This window comes from Panthera uncia, chromosome B1 (assembly GCF_023721935.1).
Source record: "Panthera uncia isolate 11264 chromosome B1, Puncia_PCG_1.0, whole genome shotgun sequence".
Lineage (NCBI taxonomy): Eukaryota > Metazoa > Chordata > Mammalia > Carnivora > Felidae > Panthera > Panthera uncia.
Genome location: NC_064811.1, coordinates 147,053,742 through 147,079,430, shown reverse-complemented (window position 1 = coordinate 147,079,430; position 25,689 = coordinate 147,053,742). Strand labels below are relative to the sequence as shown.

The 25,689-nt window shown below is 52.3% G+C and overlaps 1 long non-coding RNA gene across 3 annotated transcripts in view; it reads left to right on the top strand.

The window, feature by feature from the left end:
• Nucleotides 1-14,737: 14,737 nt before the first annotated feature.
• The window catches only part of LOC125923217 (uncharacterized), a 29,706-nt gene continuing 18,754 nt past the window's right edge, over nt 14,738-25,689 (top strand). Inside the window, exons 1-3 of one of the 3 annotated variants that reach the window (XR_007457956.1) lie at nt 14,738-14,819; nt 20,006-20,102; nt 20,281-20,917. This is a non-coding gene — a long non-coding RNA (uncharacterized LOC125923217). The other 2 variants (XR_007457955.1, XR_007457954.1) reach the window with 2 other exon arrangements.

Below are 25,689 nucleotides of genomic sequence, written 5' to 3'. Positions count from 1 at the left end.
TAAAGGGGGGTGAAGGGGGGGGTCTGGATTTACAAGGAGCTACAAGGAACTCAATATTAACTGTGCGGTGACTGAAGTCTTCCCGGCCCCAGGCCAGCCGAGCAAGAGGCTCCCTCCCTCGGCTACCAGCCGCGAGGGACTTTACCCGTCTGAGGATTGGTCTCCAGGAGTCCCAGCACATCCAGAAAGGAAGTCCCTGAGGCCTCCTTTGCCCGTAGTCTCGGCTAGAGCCGGAATCTGTTCTAGGAACCAGAGAAACTGAAGTGCCATAAAGGACTCCGCAGGCCAGGGAGGGGAGGGAGGAGGGGAGAGATGAAGTTGGGGGGGGGGCGGAGTGGAGAAAGGTGAAACGTATTAAAAAGCGGTTTGTTTCATGAAACGCCACGTATATAAATCTGGTGTTAGGGAGGTTTGCCAGAGGGTTTCCATCTTGGAACCCATCCTCGGGGTGATGTTCGCACCTCGGCTCCAGGCACAGACCCTCCCCCCCCGATACCCCAGAGGTTCCCACGGCTCGCGGGCGCCCACTTTGAGCCGGCCGCCTGCAGCGGGCAAATTCGCAAGTGCTGGGAGAGAGACGAGCAAGTGGCTCTGTGGGTTCCTTCTGCGGGCAGCTGACAACGCGAGGGCGAGGGGTTAGAACAACTCGGCCAAAGCGATCTGAACTTTCTCCCCTCGGGTCAGGCGGCGCTGGGCCGACGTGGTGGGCGCGGGATGTGTTTACAGACACTTGCCTTTGTTTATAGCACGGGGTGGGGGGGCGTAGGGAGGCGCGCCCTGATTTTCTATTACTCTCGGGATTCCTGATGGTTTGAGTGGCTCTCTCCCTTCCCTGTCTCCAGCGGCCTTTTGCATCTTTACTGTAATCCGTGAGAGAGAGAGAGAGAGAGAGAGAGAGACTTCAACATCCTAGGTGTGGAAGAAAAGAGATTACCAAAACAGTGGAGTGAGTGGTGGCGGAGGTGGTGAGGTTTTTAAAACAGGAACTGGAGAGAAGTTATCTTCAACCCGCAAGTGTGCCTGCGCTTGCCTTTACCATCTGGGCCTTAATGCACTTTTGCAGGTCTAACACTTTTTCTGGTTTATTAAACACCAGCAGAGGAGATCCAGAAGACCCTGGCAGCGGCATCGCTATGGGGCAGCTTGCTGCTACGCATGCTTTAAAACCCGCGCTGCAGAAATCCGTCCTCTTTGTCTGGCCCGGGCCAGGCGCTGCCCGCCTCCTCTCCTGCCTGCCGGCGCAGTTCCTCTGGCCCAGCAGCACCCGGCCGCGACACCTCAACCATCTCCACATTGCAACCTGTGGGAAATCCCAACCGGCCAGACGTCCAGCAGACCCAACGCCTCCGGGGGCCGAACCACTGACCGGATGCACACCCTAAGTGTCAAGACACCCCAGATTTTCCATCTCCACGGTCGCCCAGGACATCCCAACCTTTCCAACGCTCCCGGCCACCCAACATCCCTACCCCACGTTGTCAAGTACCGGGAAGTGAGTGCTGTGCTGGGCAGGAGTGTCTTCCGAGTTTCCATGTTTTTCTCTTCTACGCATTCATTTCTCTTTTAACTCCCTTTCTTCTTTGCTTAAAGAAAAAAAAAAAAAAGTTTCCAACCTCTTGCCTTGCAGAATCGGCTAAAAGGCCTCTGTTTTAATTGCTCGGATAATGTGGTTGCTGCCATTTTGTTAAAAGCAATCACTCCTGCAGCGAAATCACAAGCTCTCTAGACAGGCCGGAGCCGACAAAAATGCAGGATTTGACGTTAAAAGCTAAATGGGAAGCTGGGGCGGCGGAAGGTAAATTGATGGTAGATCTGGCTGTCAGGGGCCGGCCCCAGACCTCCTCGCAGGCCGAACGCCTGATAACCCTTGAGCCCTGGCGGGGAGAGGGCTCGCCCGCTGTGTGTGTGTGTGTGTGTGTGTGTGTGTGTGTGTGTGTGTGTGCGCGCGCGCGCGGGGGGGGGGGGGCGGGGGGCGCGCACGCGCGTGTTCCTACAGACCCATTCTCAACTTCTTGGGAAGTAACCTGGAAAACTCAACAGAGTGGGACCTCAGCACACTCCTTGCTCCCAGTCACAATTTTCCAGGACTTTCACCGCCCTCTCCCCCAGCTGGGACACCGACGACAGCTTTAAGAGCTTTTTTTCAGGTCGAAATCATGAAAATAAGACAGCAACGTCACTAGTGGTTCTTCCTGCCTTCTAAATCCCCGCCCGACCCTCTGGGGGCTTGGTGGGAAGCTCTAGAATCAGAGTGGGTTAGCCCTTAGGTCTGGGCACCTAGGGAGGGTGGGCCTCCTGGCCTAGGCCGCCCCTCTCAGGACCAGGTGGTCTGGTCGTCCCCGCGAGGAGGTGGGTGCAGCCCTGTCGCCAGAGAGGGTAGCACGTGGGCGAGAGTCTGGGTGGAGGGTGGCTCGATCCCTTCCTCCTCATCTATGCCACTACTGGCTGCTGCCTGCTGCTGGCGAGGATCACAGAGCTGGTATCCCACCGGTTGATAAGGAAGCTGGAGGGAGAGTTGTGTGCCGATTTCGCAGGAAGGGGTGCCTAGGGTGAGAGTGAGCTCAAAATCAAAGCCACCGGGAGCGGAAGGAGGCCTGTAAGCTACTTCCGAGACTTCAGCTTTGCTGAGAGAACCCCAGCCGGTTGCAAGGGCTTGAGGTGTGCGCGCAGACGACGATGCACTGGCCAAAGGATGCCACAATAGCCAGAACTGCATTTGCGCTACGGGTCTACAAAGCGCGGGAAACCTCTCAACTATTCCTGTAGCTTTAAAGAAATGCTGTGTCTAACACTGCGCGTGCGGATCGCAATTTTCTCTTCCACAGCCGCCTTTCGTTCTCTCTGCGCGCGAGTCCCACCCACGCGCCTGTATTTGGAAAAAGAACTGGTGGTAGGTGCCAAGCGGAGATGATCTGCAAAGGAGGCTTACGGCTTAGGCCTCGTGGAGGGCCGAATCTGGACCCTTGGCCTTGCTGGTCTTCTCTGGATCTGTTGACCTGAGGAAACCCTTCCTTCCACGCAGCCCCAACACCTACGGTCCATCCCCTTGCGCGAGGAATAGGCACTAACGAGTCTCAGCGACGCACTGGATTCCTGGCCTGTAGCAGCCCGTGGATCCCTCGCAGAGAAAGACCTTAGAGCCGCCCTCCCTCAGACCTCGGCTCGAAACTCCTGTATCCCCCTTCCTGAGCAAGCTCAACCTTGGTGTAGGGTTTATGTCCACAGGGTAGCGGGGAGGGGGGTGGGGAGGTGGGAAAAAGAAGCATTTTTTTTAACTGTTTAGAAAGGGGAGGAGGGGAGAGGGGGTAACTCCAGGAGAGGAAACGAATCGCACATTTCCGGGGGCTGGACAGCTCGGAGCGCGCAGCTCTACCCTCCAGCTTCTGCCCCACGCGTACTTTCCGCACAGCTACTGTCTGCCGGCTTCTAATTGGCCTCTAACAGCTCCGCGGCTTCGGCCAGTCAGGCTCGTGGAAGTTAAAGTGCACTGTATCTGACTTACACGCGCACAGAAGTTCGACTTCTCTCCCTGTTCTCGCTCCACCCTGCCCAAGTCAGTTTCCTTCGAGGATCCCGTCCCCCGCCTCTCCCCTAAACGTGACCCCCCTACGCACACATTCCCTTCAAATTCTCCCGGCATTTGGGCCGCTTTGATGATCAGATGGTAGAGCCCTGATTACAAATTTATTCCCGGCCGCTCCTTCCGTCTTTATCTCCGCTATTAGGGACATCTGGGAGTGATTAGCGCCGCGCCCGCGCCCGGCCGCGCTGCCTATCTCGCCGCGGCGGGGCCCGGAGCCTCGCTGACGTCAGGGCAGACGGCTCGGAGCCATCCCAGCCGAGCTGGGTGTAATCGGCGGCCGCGCGGCCAAGTCCTCCCTGGGCCAGGCCGGCAGCTGGAACGCGCCGCCTGCTTGCGCACAGGGACTTTCTAAATATGTATTTTTAGCCCAGAAGACGTTTTTGTTTTTCTTGTTGGAGGTAAGGAGGGGCCAGTTACAGTTTCTACTGGCCCCCTCCTCACTTTAAATTTTCCAGCTCGCTGCGTCTGGTGCTTTCAGCCTGGAAAAGCCTCCCACAGCGGGCCCTGACCTGCGGGCGCTCCTCTCTCCCTGCCCCAGGGTGCCGCTCTCCTACACCAACAGCTGCGGCCAGGGCCGCGGTGCCCGTGCCGGCAAGAGGCAAGAGAGGCGGCTCTTGGGGCTGCCCTTTCCGCACTGGTACCCGCTTGGGCCCCACAGGCCTCAGGCCAAAATAGTAGGAGTTTCTGCCTACTGAGGTGTCCGGACAGACGCTAATTTCCAAACAGGCCACCTCTTCGAACCTTTGTCTCTGCACCTGCTGTTAAAGCCCAATGGATCCAAAGGACAGAGACGCTAAACTTCTTCCGTCTACCCTCCCGCTTTCCCCAGTGCGAGTGGTTTGGGCTGAAACAACGACTGGCAGCAGCTTGTCTCCTACTATGTTCCAGTGCCCAGAGCAGAGGCTGGTTTCATTTGTACCATTCCAGAAGGGGAGAGGACCCCCTGGACCTCTGACTTTAGCGTCCTGTGGCACCGTCTGATCTCTAGGATGAATCCAACTCCAGAGCACTTTAGGTTGGAGCTGATCACAGTAGTTACCCAAAATCTCTGAAGAACTTGATAAAATTATAAATTCAGGCCTCATTTTCACCCCACCTTTACCAGAAATTCTGATTCAGCAGGTCAGGTCAGAGAAATGAAGGCTTCAGCTACTAAAACTCCCCCCCCCCCCCCACCACCTGGTGTTCAGGAACCACTGCCTGAGGCCACACACACCTACAGCCTGCAGCCAATTCCTCAGTCTGGGCTCTCTCTCAACCACCGCTGTGAAACACTGGACCCTAGGGATGAGGATAGCTTTATCAAGGATGGGGGAGGGGAGGGCAAGGCCTGAATGATTCAGAGTCTCCACAGGGAGAGAACTGGCCACATCTTGGATCAGTCCCACAACTCGATTTAATTGGGCAATGCAAGGACTCAAAGCAAACCCAGAAGATGTTATTTATTTACACACAGGTTGCAAAGCCCAAGCCAGTGCTTACAGTGAATTTAGCTAGAGGGAAAATAATTCATAGCCCATGATTTGAAGGTAGTGACAAGAAGATCTGTTGCGGGGGGGAGGGGGGAGACATCAACAATAAACAGGGAATCTGGTAGAGAAAATTTCCCAAACATTCACCCCTCTTCAATTCTTTGAGGCAACTCAGTACACTAAATTCCAAAGTGTCTTCGTGTAATCTACAGCGGATGAGGACCATTTCCTCCTAAGTCAGTGAAAATGTCACATTTGAGAGAGTTTGGCTCCCCCTTCTACCCACCCTTATCCCTGGCAGAAGGGGAAGAAAACGTGGAACTGGGGAGTGAGTGGGAGAGTTTGGGGGCTAGGAATGGAGAAAGGGACTTTAAGACAACTGAATCCTTAATGACTGGAGGAGGAGGGGCCTAACTGCTTTTAGGGGGGAGGGGCAGATAATAGCTGCATACTGTAGTTTGCCAGGGGTGCTGGTAAGTGGCTTCTCCAAGATCTTCCTTAATGATGGAGTACTCAGACAAGCGGGCAGTTTTCCGAATCATACAGACCATTAAAAAACAAAACTAACAACAAACACCCACATTACTTTTGCCTGTAATACCTTTTTATTAATACTTCCTTGCACACAACTAATCATGAACAACCAAGCCCAGCCTGACGCATCCCTGTGACCAGATGGAGTGTTTCAAAACATCATTCCTTATTGTAGAACGAAATCATCATGGCAAACAAGAACTAGACTTAGGGAGACCTGCAGATTTTTCTCTAAGAAGCGGGGTCATTCGCTGTTCACTTGTTTGCTGCTCCAACAGCTGACAGGATTTGAAACAAACAGTTTTTTATTTACTCGGGGGCAGAGTTTTCAACTTTTATTGTAAGTCACCTACGGAAGAGACCAAAAAAAAAAAAAATCATTCTAAACCAAAGTGGTGGCTGATAACTCCTTCCTGAAAAGATGGAAGCCCATGGCCACTGAGGCCAGTGCCTGGTTGGCTTCTACCCAAAGTGGGTTGTGGTTGCCTTGAGCTGATCTGTTTGCCTTTAGGATAAGGCAGAAATGCAGGAACAGAAAAATGCGTGTTTGTTGCTTTTATTTTTAAAGACGAACATGCATCCCAAGTCTGTAACTAGAATTTGGCGGAGAAGAAAGCTGGTGCGGTTTTCAGGGGAGAAAGTGGCCGCCAGGCCGCCTGACCATCGCCTTTGCTTTGCAAATCTGGTTTTCATATTCTCGCTCAGTAATTACCCAAAGCCATAACTGTCTCTGAAATTATTCATTAAAGTCATTTTCAGGGATTCTCACAGGATGACTCTTTTACGTTTATGATCTTCTGAGAGCAATGACATCAGCCTCTGTCTCCTTTCCGCTTTTAATTAATGTGCTAGTTAGAGGAGAGGGGCCGTTGCGGTGTCCGTGGGGAGGGGGGCGGGCCGGGGTGGGGGGGTGTGGATTTGCTGGCCGTTCTGCTCCCGGCGCGGTCAGCTGAGCTCCGGCGCGCAGACATCCTTTGATTAAGGAGGGTATTTCGGGGAGTGCAGGCTGTGCAGAAGATCACGTCTGTGCCCTGTGGTGCTGTCAGCAGTGACAGATCCCAGATGGGGCCGCTACTGTATGGCAGATTGAGTTTCTCAGCAGAAAACTCACCCTCCCTCCTAAACGTCTTCAAAAACCTTCTCCAGATACTACAGGTCGCTTCGTGTGAAACTGAAAAAGTCCATCAGCAAAGTCAGTTTTGCGTGCTTGTGTATGTCAACCCCCCCCCCCACACACACACACACACACTTTTCCTTCCTCTTCTGTTTTCTCTGCACTTCCTCCTCCTCGGAGCATCTTCGACACGCTAGGCTACCCGGCTGCTAGGAGAGCAGATCTGGTGGGCCTGGTGGTTCCTGTTCGCACGACCCACGGCGCCGCGCGGTCGACACAGCACCGAGGGGCCCCGAAGGCAATCCGGTGGGTAGAGGCACGGCGTCTGGGACGTGGGGGCAACGTGGAGCACTCCAGGCGGCTGGGGTGCGCCGCAAGGCCGAACACTCCCTGTGGGGAAGGGATGGGGGAGAGGATTGACTCTAAGGCGGAAGCAGAGAGTACCAGCTCTTGGCTCCTGCCTCCCCGTCCTTGTTTTCCACAGCGGAGCGCCGTCCCGCCAGCCTGGGCAATTTCGAGGGGCAGCGTCGAGCCTAAGAACGGGGGGTGGGCGGGGGGGGGGGGGGATGGCGCTGTCTGCAGGGATCGCGAAGCGGTGTGAAGGCCAGGTACAGGAGCCGTCCGGGGCCCAGCCGGATCCGGGATGGGGAAAAGCGGGACATGAAAGTCTTGGCTGCGACCCCAGCCGGGAAACTGGACTAGGGCATCTCCAAGGTGAGAGGGGGCGCAGGGAGACCTGGAGTTCTAAGTAATAAACATCTGCCCAGTTGAGACTTGCTAGTCTGGGTCTCGAGGTTCGCATCCCTGGGCCCACACTGGGTTGGAAACTAAGTTGCAGAAACAGTTGGACTTATTATAAGCCTTTATTTAAAAAATAAATGCCCCGTGTCCCTGCTTCCTCGAAGGCGACAGAGAGTCCTCCTCTCCTCCCTACCCTTCCCGAGGATTCCTAGGCCGGCTCCCGGGAGCAGTAGTGGTCGGGAAAGCCGGAATGAAAGGCGGAAAGGAAGGGCGCACGACACTCTGATTCTGCTCTAAATGTCTAGATCCTACCCATTCATACCCCCACGGTATGGGGTATGGAATTTGGCGTGTTCCCATGGGCCTGGGCCAGGAGGGGGGGCGAAAAAGAGAAAAGGCAGTAAGGACAAAAACCTAGAGACTTTGGCTTTAATTTAAACGTAAGCAATTTTTTTCCCCTTCAAAATACCCATGCAGCCGCCTCCACCTACTCCCACACCCCCTCCAAGTGAGGGCAGTTTGGAGAGCCTCCGTTCGGTTTACAAAAGAGCCTCTAGGGAACCCAGAGAGAGAAGCTAAAAATACCGCAAACTCGAGGCCCAAGTCCAGGAGGAGGTAGCCGCCTCCCCCAGCCCTACCCTGCCCAGGAGGGGACCGACTGTCAGGTCCCCTTCTTTGAGCCAAGGGCCAGAGCCGGGCTTGGCTGGGCGCCCTCCCTGCAGCCGCCCGGCCAGTTTCGCCTGGTCTTTGCGCCCTGAGTAGGGTATTTTGTAGCCATGCGGGTTGCTCTTAGAGAAGGATTCCAGTCCAATCGCCAGTAAAAATGAGATGTTACACTTCCTGACGCTTTCCATTCCGCCTCCTCTGCAGACTCAGTTTTAAAGACTCACTTTTAAAAAGAAAAGAGGTGAGACCAGTGGATCCTGCTTTACGTCAACAATAATCCGGTCACGCGAGTATTGTCCCCCAATTTGTATAACGATCTATATGGACGCATGCAGTTGTTTCCAGTTTGGGGACACAAGCTAATTTGGGAGAAACCTGTGAACTCCTGTTGCAGCCCTCTTCCGAAGTAATAATAATTAAAAAAAATCTAGCAGTTATTTCCCCCACAGTTCCCCCTAGGTTATCAGGTAAAACCACAAAACTCTTTATATAAAAGCAAAACACACACTAAATTTCAAAACTCCCGCTCTCCCCCCTTATAAGGCAGCTTTTATTTTCACGGCCCACGCTGGATGAAAGTGGTTTATTTTGATTTTTTCCCCCCTTGTACCCACACGCCTTGTAAAAAGTTCCTGCGCACTGGCCCGGCCCCCCTCTGATGACCGCAGGGCCTTGCTTCCAGACTGCAGCCCCCCGCCACTTGGTTTTTAAGTCCTCGCCTGGAGCCGAGGTGTAATTGTGACCCCGCCCGAGCAGCGAGCCTCCCGGGGGGACGTTTGGCCCGGCCTGCGTTGGGGCCGGGACCTCCCAAGTGGCGGACCTGGGAGCCCAGAGCTGCGCGGTACTCTCCCTCCCTGCCTCCTCCCTCACTCCCTCCCCTGCGGATTTTGCTGGTTTTCTCCCCGGCTCAACAGCTCTCCTGCGCTACAGCGCAGAACGTCTCTTTCCCATTGCTTTTCTGGTTTTGTCTCGCCCGATTCCTCTCTAGCACCTTTTTACCGCTCTCTCCGTCGCCTTCACGCTGAAATCCCAGGCCCCGAGAAGCAAAGCGAGGCTTTGTTGGAATCTGGGGGAGCGAACTAGGAGCCTCTGGCCCCTGGGCGCCGCGGCGGAGTCGCAACAGGGCGCGCTTCTGCGTAACGTCAGCGCGCTGGGTAATTTACCTTCCCTGGGCGTCTGTCAATATGAGTAATTTCCAGCGGGGTCAAAATGCCTTTCTCCGGCAGTCCATCTTGGAGCGCTCTCTTACGCAGCAGACCGGGTTAGTTGTTTTGTTTCCAGCCCTAGGAATAAATACTCCTGGGGGCGTCCCTGCCGGGGCAGCCGGAGAGGAGTAGCGGAATATACACGGTGTCAATTAGACGCAGTTTTGCTTGAACTACGAATTGTGATTAGGTCTAAACGACAGCGACCTGCTTGCTCTTTAGTTCACATTACCTAACTCGTCCTTGATACCAACGCTTTCTTTAGAAACAGGAAATCAAAAAAAAGAGAGCAATAATTAATTGTTCCAGTTTTTCTCTGTCGCGTGTAGATCCCATAGAAACATCGTCTCCGCATTTCGGGGTGTGATTTAAACGTAGAATACGCGCGTGTGTCTTGCTAATCTGGCCTAAACAGACAATATATCATCCGGGTGGTGTTTTACAATAATTTCGAAACTTCTACAGCCTTCCAGGTGTGAAATCAGTGCCGTGGATTTAAGTATTCCCTGGGACTCGATACAGGCTAATGATGCTGGTTGCATAACTCCGACTCACTCTTGAGAAATGTGCTGGAAGAAACCAACGTGGCTAGCTAAGCTGAGGCAGGGCAAATCCCAGTCTGCAACGTTCTCTCCTGACTGCAACAGGGGCCGCAGACGAGGCGAGCCCTCGCCTTTGAGAGCACGGAGTCGCATCTCTTGGATGTTGGGGGAGGTAAACTTTTCCAGTCCAGGAATGGGGTCCAGCGGGGACCGAAAGTCGTCAGACAACCTCTTTCCCTGCCACCTAGGCTCAGGTACTGAGGCCCCAACTAAAAATCTTCCACGAGTTAAATTTGTAATGAACTTCTGAAAACCACGTTTCTCTCCCCCATCCCACTTCTTGTGGTCTTTAGGCAAGCAAGTACTTGGACTTGGGGCAATTAGGCGCTCCGGTGGAACCCAAAAGAAATGTAAGAACTAAAAACAACGAAGCAGAAGCCCTAGGAAGCCTCACGGAGGATGGTTTCTATTCGCCTGTCCCTGAACTCTGCTCTCCTCAGGGGTGGCATACCCCTCCGCCCCAAGACCCTACCTCCCAACCCCCCCCCACCCCCGCCCGCCCCGCCGCTGGACTCGCACGCGCGCGCGCGCGCACACACACGCACACACGCACACACCTCTTGCGCTCTCTTTCCTCTGTTGGTGCATTTATGACCTAGTGAAAGTATATCCTTTAGGGAAAATTCTGTCTATAAAACGTGAAATATGAAGAACCAGTTTGGATATTTCCACTCCGGGCCAGGCCTGATCTTGAAGTTTTTTAGCATGAACACCTTGACTCCTTCTGCTGCTTCCATAATCACTATTATTTTCACTAAATGATAAGAATTGGTTCTAAGCGACCTCTGCCCATTCCACTATGGAAGGAAGAAATGTCTCCAGCCTGAAGATGTATCTTTATTTGGGTAAAGGCATGTCTTAGGGGGGAAAAAAATTTTACTGCCTATCCCTTGTCATCTTTGGAAAGCCCTGGCACCATATGTTCCAACTTCTGGGAACAGCTGGAGAAACCAAGGGCTCTTTCAACTCCCTTCCCTTTCCTTCCTACCCCCTCCCCTTTCCCCAAATGCCACATTTTGGGGTTTCACAAACATTGACCAGTTCTTTCTCCTGGTCCAGCTTCTGAAATCTCTCTTGGTTTCTAATAAAAGAATACCTCCTTGGAAATCACGTAGTTAACCACCTGTTTTTGTGGGAAAAGGTGATCTGATTTTGTGTTTCGGGAGGATTTGTTTATCAACACAGGTGGGTAGAGCTAAGATTATTCCCTATTCGTTTTCTATATACCATACCTTGAAATAAGAGTTTTTAAAAGGCCCTTTTGTTTTGCAATTTGACCTTTGCCATGAGATTGGTTTCGGTTGTTTACTAGCAGGGGCTATGCAACAAGAAAAACCGCAGGAGATGTAAACACTAATGTTAGCTGATGAACTGCATCCCCCAGTAGGGTGGAGTGGTTTGTTTGAATATTGTTTAAAGAGCATGGCAGTTTGGACTTCAAGTCTTTATGGCGTTCAAGGGCCATCTAAGGACCTGGGGGTGGATTGGGTTGGTTGTGTTAACATCACTAAAGGAATTTATACTCTCCTTTTTTTTTTTTTTATTTAGCCTGAAAATATTGTTTCCTGCATAGAATTTGCCTAATAAAAACTTTTGCATCTGGTTAAAGCCTAGGGAAAGGAGCAGACGTCCTAGGACAAGGTGTTTAGCCCACCTCAGAAGACTGTCAGGGTGTGCTTGGAGGGGGAGCCACCGAGGGCAGCCATTTCCAGGGAAGGATCTTGTCCTCTTCATCCAAGGGAGGCAAATTGTCCATTTTCAAGTGTCTATTAGGAAATTTCAGTCTTTTTTCGGTTGTGTTCTAGCTTAACCTTTGTACTTAGGACTGAGGGCTCAGCCAGTCCAACAAGTATGTGAAACCTGACTTAATGGGAGGAGCAAATAGCTTTAAACTGACAAATATTCTCATCTGGGAATAGGAGAGGAATATTTGAGGAGATGAGTACTGTGCATTTTGCTCACCTAAAGTTTTATACTTCTGCATACATCTGCACAAAATATTATTTTCTAGTCATATTTCAAGATTATGACCCATGAAGCAAAACAGCAAGTTTATTGCATGTTTTTCTAGATCTCCTCTAGATCCTCCTCCCTAATATGTGATATTATGTCTGCATATATTTAGCATCTAGCATCTCTCACATATGTCCTGATCAGGTTAATTTCTAAGGACTATGCAGTACATTCTCATGGCTCAAAAATACACCAAAAGGCACATGTGAATAGTCTTACTGTCAATATCTGTCCAGGTGCTTCTCCCATTGTACATTTCTTGCATATCTTTCCTGAGCTCCCCAATCCATAGAAAAGCAAATAGGAATATAATCTCTATGGATCTAGAATGATGCAAGTTACTCCGTGTGTATCCGTTTTGCTAATCTGGAGGGCTTGAGATGGGTGGGGTGGGGAGAGATCCCTGGAAGCTTTGAAGAACTTTGTGTTTTTAAGTTTACTTACTTATTTTGAGAGAGGGAGAGGGGGCACACCCGGAGTGGCAGAGAGAGAGGGAGAGAGAATTCCAAGCAGGTCCCTCACTGTGAGCATGACGTGGGGCTGGAACACAAGAGCTGTGAGATCACAGCCTGAGCCGAAATGCAAAGAGTCAGACACTTAACCGACTGAGCCACCCAGGCGCCCCTAGAAGCTTTGAAGAACTTTAAAGAGGCTCGAACCAAATACAATCTGGCCAGGGTGTAAGATGCCTCCTGATTGTAATTAAAAGTATCTGGGAAGGAAAAGACGGGGCACATGCAGAACAAACGATTTCTAAAGCTCCAAACTGGGTTGTTTTTTTCTCTGTGGCTGAGTCCAAAGAATAAAGAAACAGGAAAGAAGGGAAGGAAGAAAAGCAAGCAGAAATAGTGAGGTTATAACATCCTAGAGTTGTGGGGATATGGCTCCTCATCGTTGGAGGAAAACACATCGGAACATGAATTGGAAAGGACTAAATTGTTACGCGTCAAATAAGTAATGAATTCCTTCCCCCTATAAGAGAGGTTTTGCCATGTTCTAGCCTGTAGATATTTTGTATGGATTATAACTAATGGGGAAAGGGACTGGGACGGGCACACATATTATAAAACAGCAGATACATCTGGCAGTGTAATAAGTAAGCAGATGCAGACTTGAGAGACCCCAGGCATTTTGTCCTTTACAATTCAACAAGAGATGATGAAGATAAAGCCAGAGGTGATCCCTCCCAATACAGAGCAGAGATATATATCAGTGCAGTGCTCAGAGAGCCTAAGAGGTCTTGCTGGCTGGCAGTGACTGACCTTGACCGTGCTCTATCAAGGAGTCAGATGTGGATGGAGTAAAAAGGACACCCTTTGTAGGAAAAGTACCATGCATGGGGCCCCCTGCCAGGGATGGAGCCAGTTCTGCTATCTAGGATGTTCTGTGACTTTCTGGTACCTGGCCAGAATTGTGGTTGCTAAATTGGCTCAAGCCTACGTGCTCCTCCTCACCAAGCCTTCCATTATCCTTGTAAATGGGGTTGGAAGCCTCTTCAGGTTTTTGATAAACTAGAGTCATTACAGTGTGTGTGTGTGTGTGTGTGTGTGTGTGTGTGTTCAGAGAGAGTGTGGTTAAGTGTATAAATGCTAAAAATTTCTTTTCTTTCACTTTGGGCTTCCCCTGCCTTCTCTCTCTCTCTCTCTCTCTCTCTCTCGTAATGAAACCAGATGCGGTAATAACAAAAAACCTCACTACTGATTTTCTTTATCTTCTTTGAACAAATTCTTGCCTGTCCCTTGCAGGGACTCACTGCCAGGTTTTACTCTTAGTGACCGTGGTTAACTTTCAGGGGGTTGGCTTTCAGATCACCCACTATGTTCAGCTGATGCCCTGGCAGGACCAAAGGGCATTGGTAGGTGAAAAGGACCCCAAACCCTTTGCCCCCTGAAGTCCTGGAGCCGTTCATCAGGCTGCAAGCCAAAGGCCCACATAACTCTAATTAATGTGTGCATATGTTGGCCAGCCTCTTGGCTGGTTTTATGGGGTTTCACTGGCGTGCTTGAATTGGCAGGGTCAGATGAGGATTGAGGTTCCTAATGAATCATGTGACCACAAGTGGACTTAGACGCTGGCTGTGTTCAGGAGACCTATCCTTGGTGTTCTCTTTCTGTGCTCAGAGGGAAAAGCTGGTTTGGGAGGAAGCAGCCAAAGAGGGTACTGTCAGAAGTTTAAAATGTCCTCTTCGTCTGCACCTTGTCACAGAACCTTCCTGGAATGTACATACGTGTATATCTTCAATAGTTCAGAAGTAAGAAGAAACGTTGTGTCTGAAAAGTATTGAATTTAAGAGTGGAAATAGGCCTTTAGAATTCATCTCTTCTAAGCATTTCTTTCCAGATGAGTAGACTTGGGCTCAAAGATGTTCCTGGTACCTAGCCAGCCTGTGCCCCTAATTGGTGAAACTGGGAGTGGTGAGAGCCTCTCCTCTGGTTTGGTAGTTATTTCCAGGGATCTTTTGTTTAAGATAAAGGCATAAATAAGGAAGAGGCTGCTTTCGGAAAAGTTTTAAGGAAAAAAAAAAAAATGATGCAGAGGGCCAGGCAAGAGCAGAGGTAGCCAGAGAAATGACAGTCTGGGGGATGGGTTACTTGAGCAGGCCTATCTCCATCATTTCCTGAAAGTCTTTACTCCACTCCAAGACAACTGTTAAAGGCTGATGTTTTCACAGCACAGATACTTTTCGTATGTGTGTGTGTTTAAACCAGTCCAGGAAAATAGATCCTTTTCTCTTGGGGAAAGGGAATGGTGTTTTCAAAAGGGAAGCAGCTCTCATCAAAAGCCCTCGTGGATCTGGTGACAACACGGACACGCGCTTCGCCTGGAGCCTGGAAACTGTCAGGCGGCGGAGGTGGGGGTGGGGGACGACTCGCATTGCGAGGTCCCAAGGTGAGCGGGCGGGGGTTGGGGTGGGGTGTGGGGGGGATAGTTCTACGCTGTACCGGGGAGAGCGCGGCCCCAGGCCTTCTCCAGTGCCTTTCTGGAGCTCCGGGCTGGCCGCGTCCCGGGACCCGACAGAGGCGGTGGCTCGGCTAGGGAAGTCGCGCCTATTCGCAGGGAGTCGCAGAGGGAAGAAGGTGGGTAGATCGCTGCGACGACAAAGATGAAATGGGAGAGAAGAGAGCGCGGGAGTGGAGGGACTGAATAGTCACGAAACAGGGCTTCCGGATCTCTACGGGGAGACAGTCCACGCGAAGGGCAGCCCCATCCGCTGTGGGGCCTATAGTGTCTGGGCTGGATGTGCCCCTGTGTGTGTGTGGTGGGGAACCACCGAGGTGGCTCTGAGTTTTGCACAATTTCACGCTTTAAAAAAGGATGGGTTTTTTTAAAACAAATTCTTTTGGCGTGAGTGTCGGTGGCATCTGAGGCTGAAGGCTCTCCAGCCTTCGGCTGTGTTTTCTTTCGCCCCGGAAACAGAACTGGACAAAATAGAAAATCAGCCAGGGAAACTAAACAACAGCTTCTCTCCCCGCCCCCCCCCTCCCCCCCAGCCATCCCACAACAGAGCTGGGGAGCAGTATTCTGGCTTCAGCGCTCAGGTTCGAAATCCGAATAAATGCAGCCAAATCTTGGATTACACCCCGGGGACAGCACTTTAATGTAAATGTAAAATATGCTTGTAATAATCACTTGTGAGCCCTGAAGCCGCTCTAGAATCTCTGTTTAATTATGGGGGCAAGCGAAGAGAATTACCAGCTAATTAAACCCAATCCTATTTGTAATTCTCCCTCCGCTGCTGCCGACTTTAAAATGCGAAGTTGCTTTTTCAACGTGCTTGCATATGAATTTTTTAACGCACGTGAAGACTAAAGGAGAACAAGGGGACAAGGAGCGGGGGAGAAGGAAAGAAGACAGCCGCAGGCTGCTGGGCCCGAGTCAAGGCGGTGTCACGATGAATCTGCCCGGTCGGGCCTCGCTCTCTCGGCGCTCCTGCCCGCGCGAAGTCTGGCGACGGATGAAGCCATTTTCTCTCTTCGCAGAGGTTTCGACCTCCCCTTTCCTGCTAGTGGAGCTTCTCTCCGCTCACGGACGTCGCCTCGGGGAAGGACAGGGGCGCGGAGAAGGCGCCGCGCCCGGAGTCTGTGCGCCCCGCCGCTGCGGCCGGCCCGGGAGCCGGTTCCGGCTGACGCAAGGGAGCGGCGCGGGGAGGAAGTGAGCTCACTGGGGAAGGCAGGAAAAGAAAGGCGGTTTGGCCGGCCGCCGCCAGGCCCGAGGCGCAGGGCAGGGGTGCGCGGGGCCCGGGGGAGGAGCTGAGAGCTCAGGTCGTGCCGCCGGCGCGGGTGGAGGAGGCCGGGGGCCGAGGCTGGCTTGGCCGCGTGCTGGGGCCGCAGGCATCGACTCCACCTCCGGCCGCCCGTTCCGTCCTTCCCGCTCCCGGGAGGAGGAGCGCGGGGCTCGACTCCGGAGGTTCGGGGGGCAGAAACCTGAGGCTGGAGACTTGCGAGGGCTTTTTTTCAGGCTGACGAGGTCCCCAAGTCCCGGTGCTTCCCCGTTCTCCCGCCGCGCGAGCGTTTGCTTGTCTGTCCTGCCCGCCCCCCGCCCCCCCTCCTCTCTCATCGGTGCCCCTCTCAAAATCAGGTCCTGGAACTTTGATTTTGGATTAGAACGTTGAATGATGTGCATGAGAAAACCAGGGTGACCGCGGCCACCGATTCTGGAATAGGCCTTAGTACTGGGGAATTGGAATTATATGCTGGGGTCTGTTTCCAAACCTGGTACTATCTGCGGCCAATTGCACCCGTCGCCCAACTGCTCCGGTGCAGTCTGGTCTGCGGAAATGTTCTCAAAAGGGAGGCGGGCTATCTCTCCCGACCCCAAGCGTTTCCAAACTAGCAATGCGCCCCACAAATGCAGTGGTACCTGTCCCAGAGGGAGGCATTCGCACTTCGGCCTCCCGGGCTGTGAGTGCTACTCCAGCCAGACGGCCCCGAGCGCAGAGGCGTCACTTGGTAGCAGAGTTCGCGTCTGGAAAAGACCTGGACGACGGTCCAGAGCCCGGTTCCGGGCGAGTTGGGTTGGGGGTTGAGAGGTAGTTCTACGTTGTACCAGGGAGACCCTGGTCCCAGGCCTTCTCTAGTGCTGTCCTTGGAGGCCCCGCTCCCGTCCCAGGGGAAGTCGCTTAGGCACCAACCTAGCCTGGGGGCGCGGCCTGGGGTCTGGCTCCCCCTGTTGCCGTTCAGTGGTTTGGGAGGCCTGGAATTTGGGATTGCCGAGGCCTGGGAGGTGGGAGAGTCTAAACCCCTGTGTGCGCCAGGATGGGGGATTATTGTCAGATGGCGAGGAGGAGTCCTTGTAGTGTAGGGATGCTTGTCGGGTTTGTGCGCTCTCGATCTGGAATTGGAGAAATTTCCATCAACGAGGACCTTTCCATTTCACCTCCACTCCCACCACCTGCAGAAAGCACCCGCATACTTCTTGTCATTTTTACTCAGTGGATTGATAGGCTGTTTCATAGAATTAATAAAAAATTAGTAAGAAGTCCGTCTTTATCGGTGCATTCGGTAGGGAGGTGGTGAATTTCCGAGAAGCTGCCAGGGGTCTGCCTCCTCAGCCAGGCAGGGAGAGCCCGTTGCCTAGGTTTCTCCCTTATGCTGCCAGCTTGACTCCCGACACACCTTCCGCCTTTTGTAGACTCCACACCACCCCGCTCGTCGGGTCCTTAATCTCTTGTCCACAAGTTCCCCCAGTGGTCTCAGGCCAGTGGCAGCGCCTCCTGGCGCTGCTCGTGAGGCAGCAGGGACTCTGAGCCTTCCAGGCGGGGCAGTGGAGGGGCCTCGCTCCCTGCTTTGGAAACTCTCCATTTCCCCACACTATTTCACATTCATATTCCTTTTCACACCCTGTTAGGCAGTAATAGCACTGAACCTGCTAAATACTTCCATGCACCAAGCCAGCCCTCCGGGGCGACAGCTCCAGATCATCCGCCTTCTCCTAGTGATAGGAATGAATATTGCTCTCTCATCCTGAAGGGCAGTTTGCTTCTTCTCTTCCTTCCTAGATCTACCTCCAAAGGTTAGTAAGGTGGTGCCCACGGCGGTTGCCGCTGACTGGGGCCCTCAGGTGTGGCGGGGCGGTTGTGGGGGAAAAAATAAGATTTGGGGACTGTTTTGGCTTTTGGTAATTGTATAGGGTTAGGGTGGCAGGTTTTTAAAAAAAACAAGGCCTGCCTGTAGCCCTTAAGCAAGGAGTAGGGCCTGGCTTAGGTAGTAGGCACCACCTCCTTGCCTTTGCTCCTGGACAAGCATTTGGGCATTAAGGGATGTGGAGACAGCAGAGCCCAGGGCTCCCCACGTTCCTTCCTCCTCTAGCAGCCACTCGGCAGCCCTGAGAATCCCAGGCTGCTCTGTAAATCTGGGTAAGGGGTGGGCACTGGGTAGGGGGAATTAGAGCCCAGCGCCCGGTGGGGCACAATGAGTGTGCCTGCTCTGGAGGAGAGGACAAGGCAGCAAGGCTGGCCTGGGGAAGCCACCGCTCTCTGCACCAAGAGTTGCTTGCCCTTTGGCTGTCAAATGAACTCAGAGTTACTCACGTCCAACCTATGGCAGGAGCTTTTCAGAGTCTGATTACTACAGACTGGGCCCCCTTTTGGTGCAGGAGGCCCTCCCCTACCTTGGGCCTGGGCTCCTAGTTGCTAGGGGGGGGGGGGGGGGGGAGGAGCTGAGAGTCCACTACCACAGCAGAACTCAGGCGCTGGCCAAGGGGCTCAATCTAAGTCAGGGAAGTTATGGGTGGTCCTCTGCTGCTCTTCCAGGACCTGGCCTGGGTTCTTCCATCAAGAAAACAGGAGTAGGGGTTCCTGACCGGTTCAGTCCATAGAGCAAGCAACTCTTGATCTCAAGGTGGGGAGTTTGATCCGCACCTTGGGTGTAGAGCTTACTTAATTAAAAATATATATATATATTTTTTTTTAATTTTTTTTAACGTTTATTTATTTTTGAGACAGAGAGAGACAGAGCATGAACGGGGGAGGGTCAGAGAGAGGGAGACACAGAATCCGAAACAGGCTCCAGGCTCCGAGCTGTCAGCACAGAGCCCGACGCGGGGCTCGAACTCACGGACCGTGAGATCATGACCTGAGCCGAAGTCGGCCGCCCAACCGACTGAGCCACCCAGGCGCCCCAAAAGATTTTTTTTAAGAGAAGTAATAAAATCTGCCTGCCCCTACTTCCAGAACATGAGAGAAAGAACTACTATTAGTGAGAGCCTATTAAGGGTCCAGCATTTTATAGGCTGTACATTGCTCGATCTTGACAAACCATAAGAGGAGTATTTCCAAACCTTGTGTACCTGCAAGGACACTGAGGTGCAGAGAGGAGGGACCTGATCAGAGCCATAGGTCTGTGCATCCAAACAAATTTTAGGGATCCTTACTACCATCCTCTTGCTTCTAGCAACATCCTGAGAGTTGATGACACAGATAGGTCCTGCAGCCTGGGCTAGGTCTCTGGTTGACCTTGAAGAGAGAGATGAGCTGCTTTCCATGTGTCTCTAATATATATTCCTGGAGAGTGATGTAAGTGGTGGGAAATTGGTTCTAAGGACTTGAAGCCTTGGACACCATTTTAAGCTGTAGCACCTTTGTACCTATTCCCCCAAAATATTCATGAGAAGGTCAGTTACCAGGAATCTCTTACTCAGCCAGAAGAGTCCAAAGTCTACCCCACACTTTTCTTTCCCCATCACACCAGGGTTGGGAAGATTTAAACTCAGATTCACTGGACCTGAGTTTCTGTTCCTGCCACGAGCATCTGAACTGAGCCCAAATACTCCCCTTCAGCCTGGGGCTTTGAAGCCCGGGGAGACCTAGGAAGCAATTAACATGGTCCTAAACTTCCAAGTGCCGCCTCGGACCTTTCTCCACCTGTCAGGGCCAGGCTTTGTCCAGCGAGCAGAAGAGACCACTTGCCCCTAAATTGGGGGGAGGACTGAGTGTGGGCTCTGGAAACCCATGGTTCAACTCCTAGCAGTGAAACCCTGGGGGTTCCACCACCCAAACATTCTTATTGGCACCCCTACTTCCCAGAACTTGTTCAGTAGTTGCTTCTTGGGGTCATGGACTTCCTTTTCATCCACAGAGAGGCTGTCTGGTGACTGCTCGCCTACACTCGAGAAAATGCCTTAGATTTTGAATTTGAGGCATTTGCAGAAGGAAAGAGGGGACAGACAGAACAGGTAAAGCCAAAAAGCAAGGAGGGAGGGTGTAGAGGTCTGTGTGTGGCCGGGGGCAGGGGGAGCAATTGTGATTTGAGACTCGCTTAGGGAAATTTTTGTTTCCTCTCCTACACAGGCACAGTCCTAACCCAGATGCTCTCCATTGTCTTTTTACTTCCCCATTTTCCTTTTCCTTTAGTCTCCTGTTGCTGGGCCTGGGCAAGGAGAATTAGGGAGCCAGATGCCCACATTCTTCTCTTTTGGTCAGTACAGCTGCATGGGGCACAGACTCCAGGTGGGCGTTCAGGATGAATTGTTTTAAAGAGTCTCTAAAGCTATACTCACCCTTGTTGAGCTCCCTGTTCCCCTTGGGCATGGATGGGAAATTCAGGGGTATCAGGTGCATTTCCTCATTTTCTGGTTATTCTAAGACCTCTGGGCCCTAACTGCCCCTGGAGCACTGTTCCAAACCTGGAGGCTGCTAAATGAATGATCATTTAATAGAATAAAAAAAAACAAAACAAAACAAAAAAACCCTATCAGGATATATTAACTCACTTTATAGTCCTTGTGGTGGGAGAGGGAGAGACTATGATGATTTCCTAAATGCCAGCTAGTTAAGTCCCTCTACCTCCTCCCTCTGGAGTTAAGAAAGCCTCCCTGCATCCATGTATTTCTCCTCTATCATAGTTTGCTACATTTTTTGCGGCTGCTCATGGCACCACACTTGACCTTAGGAACGCCAAGTGGAAGAGCCTGACGATGAGACTGAGACTAGGTCGCCAATTTGAACTGAACTTGGTTTTTCCTCCTCCAACCAGAATGGCATGACTCAGGTATAAAATCTCCTCTCCTCTCAGAGACTCTGGCGGTCTGGAAACTATAAAAAGAAAAAACAAAATCAGTAAATTCAAGAGAGAAATGAAAAGAGCAAGAAAACTGTAGGAAGAGAGGGAAAGAAAAAGGAAAATACTTGTACACAAAATTGGAAGGGTGTTTGGAACCCCGCCTCAATTTCTAACAACTGAAGCTAAGGCTTGTTGGTCTCCACTGGGTTCCTCCACTGGTCTCTCCAACCCAATTCCCTTGTTCAGGATCTGTGGGGTTCTTTGCCTGGGAAAGGCACATTCACATGGTCTGGTCTATGGCGGGGCTTTACCTACTGGCGGTGGGTAGGGAAAGGTGGTGGTGGCAGCAGAGAAGGAGGTGGGAAAAGCCCTGGGAGGTGTGGCCACGTCAGGTGGAGGCCCCTCCCCCACCCATACGGAGGGGCCCTGCATCCACCACCCCAGGGGAGCCTCTTGGGCTCCAGGCCATCCTGGGTGACTTAAGCCAGAGTGATCTTATTACAGTCATTAGTGACCAGAATGATTTCTTATGCCAAGAGCAAAAAGAAATGGATCCAAATGAGAAAACCGGGACAGCTTGGGTTCTGCGAGATGGCTGCGAGCTGGGGATTGCACCGATGATAAAGCCCATAGCTGCTTCTTTGGCATCCACTCCATGTCAGGCAAAGTCAGGCACACAGGTAGGCTCTGAGCTCCAGAGTTTGTAGTTGTGCAGGGCTGGAAGGCACTTATGGGTAACAATTAGACTATAATGTGCTTATGGGTTGGCAGAAAATGGGAGACATTCCTGGCATACTTAAGAAGACTTACTACTCCCACTTCCTTCCCAGCGGTAGGTTTAAGGTAAGTCTCTCCTTTGCTGATGATGACCAACCCTGCCCCCAGAATCCATCAGGAGTTTGGACACATCCACAGCTCCCGGAGAAGATCCCGCTTGACCTCCCTGTCAGAGGCCAGTGCTTAGTGCATTTCTGAGGCCAGGTATACCTGGGTTGGGTCTTAGCTTCTAGACTGGAGCTGGCATCTTGGCCTCAGAGTTTATTTCTGCCTTTGCAAAACTGGGACATTTGCCCAATAAGGGGTTTGGAAGTGCCGTTCCTAGCCCTGATGATCCTCATCATAGTGCATTTGTTTATTCATCTTTAGAGAAAAGATGCAGTTTCTTTCTAGAAGCTCTAGAAATGTGACAAAACTTCCAGCTCCCCTTCCCACGCCAAGGTATGGTTGCTGGGTTGATCACCTCCCTCCCCCCACCAGTTACGAACAGCTCTGCAAAATTCCAAACCCTGACCTCTGCATCTCACCAGTGCAAGTTTGAGAACTTGCCCCCGTGTACGTTCTCTGACCCTAGTTGGCAAGGTTTGATCTCTGCATTCTTGCTATTGCTCTTCACTTACTTCTATTACCCTCCAGCTGCACTTCAGCTGCCCACATTCTACAGACCCAAAGGATGGTCCCTCAAACAGGCCAGAACCTGTGCAAATATCCAGACCTGTGATGCCCATGGAGCACGGCCTCCTACTCACGTGCCTGTGGGCCAGTCCGCACATGCATGACTAGGCGTTCTGGGAGTGGGAGGATGTGAGGACTAGCTGGCCACAGGGACTGAGAGGTAACACCTGCATCATCCTTTGCTAGGATCTGGGACTCTCTCAATGCACAATGCTTTCCAGGGAGTCTTGAAGAGCTAGCCGGGCTCCCTTTGCATTTTTTTTTTTTTTCCACTAAAGAAAGTAAACATCTTGCATGTGTTTCCATAGTGGTTAGGCACTGATTATGGGAGACCGCCTTGCAGAAACTTGGCTGTTGTGGCCTGAGGACACTGGGACTGAGTAAGGCGCTTGGGACTTTACGTAGGGAAAAAAAAAAGTTTAGTTTGCACCATCTGGGTAAGGTCTGGAACAAACAGTTTGGGTGCCAGAAATGGGGGACACCTGGATTCCCCATCGCAAAAAGGGGAGCCTCTATGTCACCTGGCAGGTGAAAACTGAGGAGGCAACGGATCAGTGAGACCTGGACTGCGCCTGTCCAACCTGAGCAGCTGCCATCTGTCAGGACCCCTTGGAGGGCATGCATTCAGCCAGCACCGCCATTCAATGCAGACCCAGAAAAATCTCTCAAACTCGCAGACTTGGAGAGAGAGGAAGGTAGCCAGGCAACAGAATTGCGGAAAACATCCTCTAGGTCACATGAACTTTATTGTAGATCAGGAAGTTATCTAACAGCTGCCAAAACTCTTTCTGACTCCAAATGTTGACTGTTTCTCACACCTCACCATTGGGTATGGAGTCTGCTGCCTTGGGGGTTATTCAGATTTCCCATTCCTTCTCAGACTCCATCTACCCCCACCTGCCTGGTTGCATTTGGAGATGATTTCCTTTTTTCCATTCATGAGACCATGTGGCTTCCATACTTACCTGGGCTGGCAGTTTCTCTACTCACCCTCCAAATCTCTTGAGGAGGAAAAGCCCAGTTGAGGAACGGTCAGAAAAAGGAAGCCAAGCCCGGAAGTGCAAGCATACATTATCATATTCTTCTCAGGGTGCCTTTAGTTCATTCCAGAAAAAAAGTGCAGCACAATAAGTAATTTTAATGGGCGACCTCCCTTTCTTCCACTAATTCCCAGTCCTGAGCAAGGTTCACGAGCAAGAACCTAGTCTTCTGTGGCCTTGAATGCCCCAAAGGGTCTGGTGGCGATATTGAGCACACAGTGGGAGCTGAGACAATAGATCCTGGTTGACAAAACAGTCGCTTCAAAGGAAAAGGGGCAGTTATTTGAGAGCAAATGTAAGCAAAGGCGCACGCGCACACACACACACACGTGCGTGTGTTCCGTGCCTTTTCAATTAATTCCAGGCTCATATATGAGACTACCTCGAGGATCTGCTCCCATTTCTCAGCCCAGCGCCCCAACACAAGCTGATTCCTCCTGGATAACAAGCACCTTGGCGTCGAGGGAGCCCGCTCCAGCTGACATTGCAGATATTAGTTACTTCTGCCTCGTAGTGCTCCTTTCTTCACCCTCGACGGTCCAGAGCTGAGCTCACAAGACTGAGGCAGGCCCAGTCCAGATGACCAGGAGCAGAGACCTTCCTGGGCCAAAGCACAGAAAGGTCATCTCAGCGAATTTACTCGGGGTAAAGGGGTGACTTGGGCCGTGTCCGAGTACCTGCGATCATGGGTGGGACCAGGATGCTGAAGCGGCGCTCTTGTGCCCCCCACCCCGCCCCACCCTTCTCGAATCTCTGGGTCAGCGGAGTGTAGATGTTGACGTGCTTGAGCCCTGGGGCCTGACTACGGCTACTTAGAGGGGCCCTACTGTCACCCACCCAAGCGTAGTCATCGCCGTGCTCTGTTGGCGCTAATCTTCTCCTCGGCTATTTGTAATGATCTGTAAGCGCAGAAACCAGCCGCGTGGTGCGCACCCCGGAAGCACTTGCCGAGACCCGGAAGCAGCGGGGCCTCGCCCGCCGCTCCTCTGGCTCGAGAGCCCTCCACGACCCGCCCACCTTGGAGGTACCCCAGTTTGGGAAGCATCGCTCGCGCGAGAGCGGGTCCCGGGTTCGCGCCACGATCCTGCCCCGTGGTAGAGAGTTTCCGGTCTATTGGTCTGTCGCTTACGGCGGGCCCAGGCCTCCCCGTTCCCCGAGTGGATTTAGGTCCCCCGTTAAGGTCCCCGTTGTGTCCGGCCGTGGGTCGAGGGAGGCACAGAGAAGGAGGAATTTACAATCAGCCCGTGAGTGACTGATCAGCTCCCCAGAGATCGGAGTGTAAATTTACTAGGGATCTTCGGTTGTGATTCACAATTCTGCAAGTAATAAAATGCCCACCCCTCCAATTTCCCGCCCTGTTGGCCTCTCCCCAGCGAGCCACCGTGGGCGCGAACCCGGGGAGTGCGGGAGGCCCCCCGGCGCACCCCGCAGCTCGCGGAGGACCCGGGCTCGCGGGCGCCGGGCGGGCCCCGTGACCCGCCGTGGTAAGAATGCTTCAGATCCAACCTGGGCTCGTTTCTGTGACGCAGGAAACATCTGGGGAGTTTGCGCCAGGCGTTTGGGAAAGTACTTACTTCCGAACTTGGCGCGAAGATGTTCTAGGACACAGACAAACGCGGGCCTGAACGGGGGATGGGGCCCGGGACGGGTTGGCAACTCGGGCGGCAGTCGGGGTGCACACGGGGGAGCTAACTGGTGGCGAGCACTTGGGTGAAGGACGAATTAAACACTTAGAGCCGGGTCCGCTCGTTCGGGCCTCATTGTTTTAATGTCTGTAGTACTTAGGCACAGTTTGAGAAAGAATAATGTCTTTACTTTCAGAAAAAACATCAAAGACCAGGGCCTGCTCAATATGGAGCACATATGGTAGTCTCCGAAGGCCTTGCCTGCCAAAACATGTTTCTCAGTATTTTTCGCCTTTCCTTTTTCGATTCCACCCCCCCGCCCCCCCCATCCTTTTTTTCTTTTCTTTTTTTTTTTTTTTTTTTTTTTTCTCCCCAAATGGGAGGGAGCCACGGGCTCGGGTTACTTGGGACGTCTAGCGTTCACAGGAGCAGTTGGCCGCTGCCCCGAGGCGATCAATGAGGCCTTTCAGGAACTGAATGTATCCCAGGACGGGAACCTTGAAGATGGGCGGGTTGAAGAAGCCAGGCTGGGGAGGCCGTGACTTGCCCAGGACCCAGAGCCAGCTGTGGCAGAGTGATGCATTGTCAGATTCAGAGGCTATAGGTCACTTTTGGGATTATACCTGAAAAGCACGTTTTCCTG